Below are 12,980 nucleotides of genomic sequence, written 5' to 3'. Positions count from 1 at the left end.
TATTTAGAAATAAACGAGAATATTTTTTGTGTTATAACTTATTTTCAATGATGAATCGTTGTGATAAAAACTATATTAAATTACGTATAGTAAATGGCGATAGTCGCGTGGATGATGTGCGATTAATATATAATAGATAAATAGAAATACGAGAAAGAAAATTTGTACAAGTTAACTTGTACAAATTAATATAAAATAAAAAAGAAAAAAAAATTTTAAGTAAAAAAACTTGGCACTACCAATAAAATTGGCACATATTCCAATTAAATATATATTTAAAAAATTGGATATTATATATATGGATTAATTTTAATTATTAATTTTAATTATTGTAATTTAATATTTATTAATATTATTTATTAATATTTAATATAAATGTAATATAAATCTTTTCATACAAATAATGTTATGTGATTTTATAAGAAACAAAGTTCTTAAAATCTTTTATTCCAGATATTTTCGAACACCACTGAACATTTATCATCAAGATTGTATGGTATAGAGATTACAACAGCTTCAAACACTGTCGAATGACTTTTTAATATATTCTAAATTGAGAATTAGATGTATTTTTGAAAAAATTGATGGATGATGAATATATTGCCATTTTTATTATAACTCATATCTCTGGCTTTAAACCAATTTGAATTAAATTGCTCTGTACAAATCAATATAAATCTTTTATACACAAGTGTGTATTTCTTCATTAATGATTTAAAGCGAGTAACCATATTATAGAATCATAATTAAAAGTTATCTTATTATATATTCTCATATACATATAATTATAAAAACTATATTAATTTCTATTTACAGATATATAAATAAGATCACTAAGAATCCATATTTCATTGAATTCTAGTAGAAACGCTTATTTTTTGTTACTTTATCTTATATCTCATTAATTATAGTCAGTGGAAGTAAAATTTCACTGCAAAATCAGTAATCGCTAGTTCGTTTGTTTACCACTACGATGCGCTATTTTTCTAGTATTTAGTTTTAGTCTTGAGAATTATATAAAGCTTGCAGAAGACGACTTAGAAGACGATTTAATTTCTGATATAAACTCAATAGAGGAATTTCAGATATTAAATCAAATTTATAAGTCGGACATGTCCGGCGAATAAACGAAAAATAAAATGTACATTTATGTTACATTTAAAATATACATTTTAAATATTAAATTAATGCATTTAAATATGATTAATTAACACGTTTTAATGTATTAAACTAAAATATATCAACTACATATAAGTTATGCAGCAGGAAACGTATAAAAAAAGCTTCCGCTAATTTACATTTATACGTGTAAATATAATATATTAGATTGTTAAGATTATTAAGATTATTAGATTATTAAGATTATTAAGATTTGCAGTATACGCTGAATTATCTACTCGTTGTATGAAAATTACATAATAACAACTTAATGGCGCATGTGAAATAATATTTCACGTAAAAATGAAAAAGTTCAAACATAACATATAACAAAAATATAAATAAATAGGGAAAGAAAGAAATAATTGAAAATAAAATTTGTCGAAAAAAAAAAAAAGAATAAATAAAATATATAAGTCCAACAATGCGTGCGTGCGTGCGTGCGTGCGTGCGTGCGTGCGTGAGAGAGAGAGAGAGAAAGAGAGAGAGAGAGTGAGCGAGTGAGTGAGGCGGGGAAGGGAGAAAGAGAGAATTAGAGAGAATTTAAATATTTTGTCTAAGAATATATTATGTATAATTACAATAAAATTTAATGAAGTACATATTATCATATAGCTTTAAATTAGAAGTTTCAATAAAGCACAGGAAACATTAATGGTTTAAATTTGTTTAATATGCAATGTAGTTTCAATGTAAAAATAATATTGAAGGATATATCGAATAATATTAAATTTGCGGAAAAAATTAAATAAATAAGTTCACATATTCGATTTGTTTAATGTTACAAACGATGCGATTATATACGTGCAAGGAGAGATCTTATATATTTGAATGGAACAATATACACACATTTGGAAACAAACGAGGTAATCGTTTTAGGAACCGTCTGTCAAGTTCACCTACCTCAAATGCACCAAATTAAACTTTTGTTTGCTTGGCCTCATGGTATCAGTGACTTCTAATAAATTTTCATGACACTATACGTTTACAACCTCATAGACAATAACATGTTCATGAACGAACAATGCCACGCTGTCAAAAAATAAAATCTTCCAATTCTTTTTGATGACAAAACTACGATTTTATGCTTACAAAGAAGTAATTTAGATAAGTAAACAATAGAAAAATATTAAGCTGTATGTACATTATGTACATTTTCAATATTACATATTCAATATTATGTATATTCAATATTACATATTCAATATTATGTACATTTTGAAAAATAATTAACTTAGAAAATTATTATCTTGATATTTCTAAATATTTATGTATCATTTTCTGAGACAGATTTCTTATATTAACATACTATTTAATTTCTTTGCAAATAACTTTCTTCACATATTTTTTTGGCTAATAACTTTTTAATCAACAATAAGCGCTGACTGATAGCTTTACAGGAATACTTACATTAGGATAATAATTTTGATGAAAATAAATAAAGGTACATATAAGGTACAATAATATATTTTTAGTATATATAATATATATATATAATATCATTAATAATATATATATATATATATATATATATATATATATATATATACATAATGTCAAATATTAGATCCTTTCTCATTTGTGCGATTAAAATTATTCATGTAATATAACATTATTTAATTTCAATTATTTATAATTATGAATATAATTAACACTTTGTATTATTTCATGTTAATAAAGAAAAATACTGGTTAATTGCAGACCACAAAGTATCGTTGTAAATGCATGTGTATTTAATTATATATTATTAACACATATAAGCATAAATAATAAATCGATAACTATAAACATTATAAAATGCTATTTGTAAGAAAGATATATAGATGTGTTTGCGTCATAATTGTTACTTTTAAACGGATATTATTGATATTTCATAAAATTCTTAAAGTAATTTTTTTGACATCTGATTTCGAAATTGCGCCTTCGTATCTTGCTTTGAATATTTAAAACATATTGGTTTATAGTGCTATTTATTGGTAAATACATTGCCATATGTTTGTAGCTTTCTGTTAATTTGTTTATCTAAAACAGATTATGTCGATATTAAGTATTAGTGTGAATAGCCAATAATCAATTATCAATAAATATTACATTAAATATGATCTCGTGTATGTGTATATATAAATATAATTATATTAATATATATATATATATATATATATAATATATAATATAATTAATATATATATATATATATATATATATATATATATATAATATATACACAATAATCTTAAATATATAATAAGAATAAATAATAATTATACATTATAAAAATTACAATTTTTCTTCTCAGAGTCAAAATTTTAGTTATCCCAAAAAAAACTGGTTTATAAGTTTGTAAACATTTTTAATCAATTAATGTCGATTTTTATATAGATTTCGTATCTTCATCAAAAATTCAGCAATCGAACAAAATGACATGAATTTTTAAAAAATGAGTAAAACTCTAAATGCGAAATATAAATATAAATTTTTCGAACTAATTTTTCTCTTAAGAGAGAACCAAATGTGAATAATAGTGCCTCAGTTTCAGAAATAATTAATTTTTTAAAAATAAGTTGTTGTATATGAAATATATTTTTTCCGCGACTAAATAACTGAATAAATCTCAATTCTAGATTTCTATTAAAATAAATCATTTCTAATCTCTATAGAAAAGCATAGGCGAAAAAATATCGTGAAAATTACTGATACAAAAATCATTCTTTTATTGTATTATGTGTTCTATCATATTATGTGCATAGTATTGCACTGTATTTTACTTAACAATTTTTTTGTCTGTAAGGAATGTTTACAAATAATTTTGTAAGTAATGACAAATAGAAATCTATAGAATTTGGAATTAGTGATTTTAAAAATAAAATTAGAATCCTATACGAGTTACGGCTATCACAGAGGAAATATTATTATAATAATTGATATATCTAGCAGACTATTGCATTAATTCGTGTTAACCTATCAATCATAATTAAATTTTTGATAAACTAATGACTTGTATAATATTAAAGTATGCGAATCACATTACGTAATATCTCTCCCAATCATACTGAAAAATATTTAAATTTATTTAACTAAGAGTTAAACATCTAGATTAACTAAGATTTAAATCTAAAGCTTATAAATTCTCTTTTCAAAATTTATAAAAATCGATTTTTATTAAAATTACTAAAGTTTCCAAGTAAAGAAATTCTCTTCTTTTTTTTACTTTGTCACTTGCTCACTCATTCTTTCCAACTCTGTCATTCTATTAAAAATTATATATATTTTAGAAATAGTATTTTTGGAAATTAAAAATAAAAAATGCTTATTTCATAAAAGAAATTAAATGACATTTAATTTTTACTTGTTACTTTGGGATACCGTAACATTAATATATACTGTATAAAAGCAAAAAATTACTGATTAATAAATGAATATAAGTGGAATATTAGTATAATATTCATAAAATTTATTTTTACTTTCCTATTTCTCTCTTTCATAAAAAACCATAACTTCTTACATTTATTTAATTCAACTTCTGTTGCATTAATTAATTTATCTGTTAGAAAGTAGTACATTTATAAAATAAATTATTTTAATATTCAACAACAATGTTAAATAACAAATTTATGTTACATCATAATTATTAATTTTACATATACATATATAGACACGTGCAATTTTTACCTCTTTCAAATGATCTATAGAATACACATGATTAATAATAACAATAAATGTTGCATGCTCGCTGACTTGTCTATAACAGTAAAATAATAAATTTATTGATACATAAATTGTTGAATGATAGATATATATTTACGAAGGAAGCTGTATTACCTGGGTCTTATGTTATCAATGTTAATATGTTTTCTAATATGAAGTCGAGTATTACAGGATTCCTGGCATGCTTCGCGATAGTAAAAAGAAAATAATTAATATAATCTTTATCGGAAAAATCTTTGAAAAACATAATCGATGTTGTACTATCATTTTTATTAGGTTTAAATAGGGATTGATAAATTGTGAATACGCAGGGCAAGACAGATATTTTAAAAATTTAGTTTTAAATTTTCTTTTCCCAGACGATATACTCCCCACCAAGGAGAATTTTCATTGTTAAAAGAATAGTACAATATTTTTAAACCTTGACAATATGTCCATTCTTTCCACCATAGCAAAAGCCTATTTAACAAAAAACAAATTCTCATATAAATGTTTTGCACATATTAATCTTATATTTTGATTAAATAATATAACAAATTATAATTTCATAATATAACATAATAAATTTAAATTTTGATCAAATAATGTAATAAACATTGCACATGTATTTACAAAACAATCAAATTAAAATAACCGAGAATATATAAGAAAAATTACGTGTTATTTCCGGGATCTTCGAGATGTCGATTTAAATTAATCGGGCATTTGTTATGCATGTTTCATATCAAGCATACATGCCATCAGAGAGATCATTACATTTTTAAATTATTTATTCCTATATTTTTTTTTAAAAATGGTTTTTTAAAATTAAGAAAAGTGATAATTTAAATTTTTTTTTTTTAACAATATACCAACGAAAGTTAACACGCTCTAAATGCATTAATTGCTTATAGTTAGTTAAATATAATAATTAATTAAGTAAATACATTTAAACTATTTTCTATTAGACTCTCCAAGTAACCCGGATGATGGACCTTTTTGTGGTACAAATTCAACAGGACTTTTCTTTTCATTTAGATACTGTATATTATTGAATATCACTTTACATAATACATCATTCGACATTTATTTTCAACATTACAGTTACATTAAAGGTATGATAATATAATTAAAAATTGATTATCGTAGATTGTTGAATATAAATGCATAAAGAACAAACAGAATAACTGATAAAAACTTTAATTTTATATACTCTTCTTACATATTGCACGTGTATATACTATATAATAGAGCTGTAGTAATATAAAATTATATATACAAGTATATTATATATACAGGATGTTTCTTTTAAGTGATACAGTCGATTATCTCGAAATCCGATAAATATTATTGAAAAATTTTTTGATCGAAAGTTGCATAGCTTAAAGGGAAACACATGATGAAAATATGGACTTGATCTTATCAAAGTCAGGATAAGATCTATTAATGCTTTTTTATATGAAAATTTCTATTTTTTTTATTCAAATAACTACATTCTGTGTATTACTTCGAGAGCTTGTCAAAACGCTTGTAAAAAAGAGTTTTTTTTCATTGTGTACTTTTCGATTTATGAGGCTAAAAAATAATATCTTTAATTTTACATAAGCTATAAATATTTAGTGAAATATTCATTTTTCGATTATCTTATGCATAATACATTTTTATGTACAAAATAATGAGACGAATCAATTGGTGTAACAAAGCGTAGTTGTTTTTAAAAAAAAATATGTAATTGTCAATCCAATTAATGTGTTGTAATATCATTTGCTTAAGAAAAGTATTAAATATTGATCAAACTTTAACTTGTTATATCTTTTAAACACATGTCGCCTCTCATTTACTTTTTTTTGCGCCGGAATTCGCAAGACAATTTTCTCTATAACATCTTGCAAATGATGATGAAATCAGTGATGTAATGTTTTATGTACTTTTACTATAATTATTAATTATTATTTAACTATAACTATTATCTTCTATATTCTGATGTAAATTGTATAATTATAGTTATATCCAGTATATGGCGTTTATTACGAATGAGTTTTACTGAAGAGATATTTTGGCAGATTATCCGTACATATGTAAAAGACAAGTAAAGTAATGACTCTATACTAATAAATGACTTACTAATTTTTATTTAAATTCATATTATATTAGTTCATTTAAACTTAACCTACTTATCTTTCATATACCTTATTTTCATTTTATTATCATTTCTATATTTTTACTATTAATTTCCATATTTTACCTTTAATGTCATTAGATATATATATAAGATATGCAAGACACTATTTTTCAATTTATATATAGACTTATCTTTTGAAAGTATATCAAGTTTGGACCATTTCCTTTATAATTTAAACCGTTGCATCAAAAATATTTATATAAAAACTATTCAAATCATATATGATTTAATTATTGTAATAATTTATTATATTTTAATTGAAATTAAACATTATATATATATATATATTTATTTAATTTATAACTATATATGTATATATACAGGGTGTCAATTAAGTTCCCGGGACGGCTGAATATTTTCCTCATGTAAGGTATTTTTGAAAAAGGTCAAGGTCATTTCTGAAGTTAATTTTCAAACGAGGAATTCCAACGGTGACCTTCAATTTGACCTTGAGCTTTGACCTTCAAGGTTATATTGAAGGTCAATAGTGTTTTTTTAAAATATGGACCCCTATTTTTTGATTGTATATTCTTATACGCTGACCTCGAGAGCTTTCCAAAACACTATAATAAAATATTTTCCCTCAATGCTTTAATTCGAGTTTGTGCTTCAAATCATTTCTTAATTTTACATAAACCGTAAAATATCTTGTAAAATATCACTTTTCGATTTATTTTACCTTAATACTTTAATATGTACAAAATAATGAGAGGGAATCTAAATGGTTTAATAGAAACATTGTTTTTAAGAAAAATATGGAATTGTTAATTGCAAATTTATATTTTTTCTTAAAAACAACTATAGTGTTTTCTTCTTAACGCCAATTGAGATCCTCTCATTATTTTGTACATAAAAGTATTAAGGTAAAATAATCGAAAAGTGAATATTTACAAGATATTTTAGGCTTTTATGTAAATTAAGAAATGATTTAGCATGCTATAACTCGATAAAGCTTGAGGGAAAAATATTTTATTATAGTGTTTTTGGAAAGCTCTCGAGGTCAGCTATAAATATACAATCAAAAATAGGGTTCCTATTTAAAAAAAACATTTTGACCTTCAAATAACATTGAAGGTCAAAGCTCAAAGGTCAAATTGAAGGTCACCGTTGATTCCTCGTGAAGAATTACTTCTTCAGAAATGACCTTGACCTTTTTCAAAAATACACTTACATGAGAAAAATATTCAGCCGTCCCGGGACTTTATTGACACCCTGTATATATATATATATAATATATATATAATATATATTATATATTGCATAATTTCCCATTTTAAACTTGGACAGTAAAATATCTCAAAAACTAAGCCAGCAAATAAAATGTTTCAGACAAAAGTTGTATGGTTTTGAGGGGGACATAAGATGGTATCATTGGTTTGACCTTTAAGAGTTATTAGAATGTCACATGAAGTCACCTTCAATTTCTTAAAAGGAACTACCTTTTCTCATTACATATTCTTGGTTAGCTTTTCGAGAGCTTTCCACACACTATAATTAAGTTTAGTGTTTCGTTAATTGCCTTCCGAGTTATGAAGGCTTGCAATAATTAATTTACATAAACCATAAAATATCTTGGTAAAATATTTATTTTTCAATTATCTTACCTTAATACTTTTATATGTAAAATGAGAGGAATCATTGGTGTAAAGAAAACACATAGTGTTCAAGAAACAAAATATGTATTTTTGCAATTAACACATTTACAATATTTTTTCTTAAAAATAACTATGTGTTTTTTTTATACGAAATTGGTTTTCTCTCATTATTTTGTACATAAAAGTTAAGGTAAGATAATTAAAAAATGAACTATTTTATAGAATATTTATGGTTTATGTAAAATTAAGTAATTATTTCTAAGCCTTTATAACTCCGAAATTACTTGAAAAGGAAAAATATTTTATATTATAGTGTTTCGGAAAACCCTCAAGATAAGTTACAAGAATATATAATGAAAAAGTAGGCAGTTCCATTTAAAAAGTTGGAAGTGACCTTCACGTTATCTTCAGATAACTCTTCAATATTAATCAATGGTACCCTTCTTATGGCCTTAAAAACCATATAACTTTTGTCTGAAACATTTTTGTCTAAACTTGAATTTCTTGAGATACTTCAGTGCGTAAGATTAAAGGGCCTACCCTGTATATGTATATATATATATATATATATACATATATATATACATATATATATATATTATATATATATTATATATATCTATATTTGCTTGTAATACCTTTTATTAACATATCAATACAATTTTGAATAAATTTTATAACTTTAGCAAGCCATATTTTTCACTACTTAAGTGAAGTTATAAAGAAATTCGTCCATTCACAAATGCATACAGACTATTTCATTTGATATAACGGAGCTACTGATGTTCCATCAAAATAAATTATTGTCCTGTACGTGAACAATGGAACGAGAATTACAATTTTAGACGGTTCAATGTAATGATGACATATACAGTGAAGAGAAGCCGTGAATTTCATACCCTGTGACGTCTGATACGTGGAATGGGGACTTTATAATATATAATCGACATCAATTGGTAAGTTTGCAATAAATTTATTACATTTATAGTGTTTATCATACATACATATTGGAGAGAAGATTTCATTATTAAAAAATATTATTCATTATGTCTATATGTATTACATTTATTATACATTATATATACATGCAAATTATATATATATATATATATAAGGAAGTCTACCAAAGTGTGGAACCTAAATAATCTCGAAATATCAGCGTTTAACAGAAAATGTTTCCAACAAAGTTGTAGGGTTTAGAAGATCTATATACTGATTCATCAGTTTGGACCTTGGATAGGTCTAGGAGGTCAAGGTCAACATTGATTTTTTAAATGACACCCCAATGATTGATATTCATAGCTTAATTCAAGAGCTTTCCAAAACAACATATAATGTTCATTTTTATTAAGCACTACTTTGCGAGTTATGAGGGTTGAAAATAATTCTTTAATTTTACATAAACCATAAATATCTAGTAAACCATTCATTTTTTCGATTATCTTACCTTCATACTTTTTATGTACAAATTAATGAGAGGAAAATTGGTGTAAAGAAAACACATAGTTGTTTTCTAAGAAAAATATGTAAATTTGCAATTAACAATTCCATATTTTTTCTTAAAAACAACTGTATTTTTTCTTTACACCAATTGATTCCTTTTTCATTATTTTGTACATAATAGAGTATGAAGGTAAGATAATCGAAAAAATGGAATGGTTTACTAGATATTTTATGGTTTATGTAAAATTAAGAAATTTATTTCAACCCTCATTAACTCGCAAAGTACTTAATAAAATGAACATTTTATAGTGTTTTGGAAAGCTCTTGAATTAAGCTATTAAGAATATGCAATCAAATGTAGGGGTGTCATGTTAAAAAGTCAATGTGACTGACCTGACCTTGACGACGCCATCCAAGGTCAAACTGATAGAATCAGAGTATATAGATCTTTGAACCTACAACTTTTGTTGGAAACCTTTTCTGTAAAACGTATATGTTCCGCAATATTTAGGGTTCCAACACTTTGTAGACCCTGGTATATGTAGTACAATACGATACCAATTAGTTAGAAATATCAACATTTCATGCAATGATTTGTTTAATGATATCTAAATCATAATATACAAATTGCATTTGCCATTTATGTTCACTTTATGATACCTTATTGATTTTACCTTAGATTTTTGATCCCGTATTAATGTATATACAGTGAAAGTAATCAATACAAAATAGATTCACATAAAAGCTTGTATATATAAAAGACACTGAATAATTATGTACTATATATTATATATGATACTTATATATATATATTATATTAATATTTATTTATTTATTTATTTTATCAGGATATTATCCCAGTAAAAGAATATAAATTATATATTAGTTTTTTTAACAGATATTATCGATGTCAATTACGATATCGAAACGGAGAAGAATTAAAGTTATCTAAATTCTGAAAATTATATATAATTTGTTCTGAATCGTGCCAAATTATCGACGACGCTTTCTACTTAATGATAACAAACCAACTTAATTCCGTTGTTATATTCTGGAATATCACGAATATCTGTCACGAGAAACAGACTAACGTGGCATGGTATCCTATGTTCAAAGCTTTAGAATATCTGTCCATATCTTCTATTTCAGGAAAACATATATGTTGTGAATCAAGGTAATTAACACATATTATAACAATATCAATAGTGATGTCTTCAACATATTAGAAACATATTACTTATTGTACATATTAATGATTATGTGATTTATATAATAATTATTAAGTGTTTTCCAAAAAAATACATCTAATAAAATATACGTAGCTAGAAAAAATTTGATTAGGTATTTTAAATATACATTTTTTTGGATGAAAAGATAAGTAATTTGTAAATTAATATTCAAGTGTATGTACTATATCTTATAAAAATTGGAGAGGAAAAGGAGAAAAAATTTGAAGAATTGTTATTAATTTTAATACACAGCATGATATTTTATAATTAACGATTTAAATTCATTAATTTTTGAGTAAGCAAGCTAGTAGGAAACATATATATTAATTATTGTTAATACTCGAACAGTTAACATTAATCTAATTAAGTTATTAAATTATATTAAGGATATAATGTCTACATTTATGTTTACATGTCTACAATATATGCATGTATGCACTTCTATATGTTTATTTTATGATATGAACATGTGTTAGGCATTCTGTGAATGTGCACGCAAGGAAATTTTAAATTTGTGTATAAATGACGTATATATATATATAGCTATATAAGATAGATATCTTTATAAAAAGAATTCAGAGCTGTTTTACAAAGGACAGAATGTTCTTAATATATAAATCTTCTTATATATAAATACAATTGCGGAAGATGTTTTTCTATATAGCATAATATAATGCAAGAATCGAAAAATAAAAATTTATATCAAGTAACAATATAATATATAGAATATATATGTCCTCATTTTAATTTTCTTCAGGCAAATATGTCGGAAAAACAATGAAAAATCGAAAAAATGTTTTAGAACAAAAGTTGTATGGTTTCTAAAGGGAACATAAGATGGTGACATTAGTTTTGAACTTGAAGAGTCACATGAAGGTTAAGATAAAGGTCAAGGTAATTTGCAATTAATAATTCCATATTTTTTTCTTAAAAACAACTGTATGTTTTCTTTACACCAATTGATTTCTCTCATTATTTTGTACATAAAAGTTGTAAGGTAAGATAATCAAAAAATGAATATTTTTACAAGATATTTTATGATTTATTATATATTATGTAAATTAGAAATGATTTCAAGCATAACTCGAAAAAGATTTCATGAAAAAATGTTTATTTATAGTGGTTTTGAAAAGCTCTCGAGATATGCTACAAGAATGTGCAAAAATATGTAGGGTTTCCATTTAAGAAATTCAAAATGAACGTAATCTTCATGTAATTCTGCAAGATCAACTAATGGCACCATCTTATGTCCATCTTATGTCCCCTACAACCATACAATTTTTGTCTGTAACATTTTTTCGATTTTTCATTATTTTCCAAAATATTTGCCTGGGCAATTTAAAATAAGACACCCTGTATATATATATAATAAGTACACACCACACACACACACACACACACACCACACACACACACACAACACACACACACACACACCACAACAACGCACGCACGCACGCACGCACACGCGACGCGCACGCACGCACGCGCGCGCGCGCGCACACACACACACACACACACACCACACACACACACACACACATATATTTATTTTTATTTATTTATTTATATATTTAGGATAACATGCTATACTTATTAAACAACTTGCTTAATAAACTTAAATACGATGAAGTTTCTAATTGAATACGATCTACAAAGTCTTAAAGAATGGAGGCTGCGAGATGGGCA

General features: G+C 24.6%; 1 protein-coding gene and 1 long non-coding RNA gene across 2 annotated transcripts in view; both read right to left on the bottom strand.

Annotated features, from left to right (window-relative positions):
* The window catches only part of LOC112637106 (aminopeptidase N-like), a 54,157-nt gene that overhangs the window by 23,775 nt on the left and 17,402 nt on the right, over positions 1-12,980 (bottom strand). The window lies entirely within an intron of this gene.
* On the bottom strand, positions 2,967-4,996 carry LOC112637107. Its single transcript, XR_003122412.1, has 3 exons — positions 4,978-4,996; positions 4,828-4,897; positions 2,967-3,180 (listed from the first exon to the last, which is right to left on the bottom strand). It is a non-coding gene; the product is annotated as an uncharacterized LOC112637107 (long non-coding RNA).

The sequence above is a fragment of the Camponotus floridanus genome, unplaced genomic scaffold, assembly GCF_003227725.1.
Source record: "Camponotus floridanus strain SB8 unplaced genomic scaffold, Cflo_v7.5 scaffold132, whole genome shotgun sequence".
NCBI classification, from domain to species: domain Eukaryota; kingdom Metazoa; phylum Arthropoda; class Insecta; order Hymenoptera; family Formicidae; genus Camponotus; species Camponotus floridanus.
Note: the sequence above shows the minus strand (reverse complement) of the source record. Positions and strands in the feature narration are given on the sequence as shown.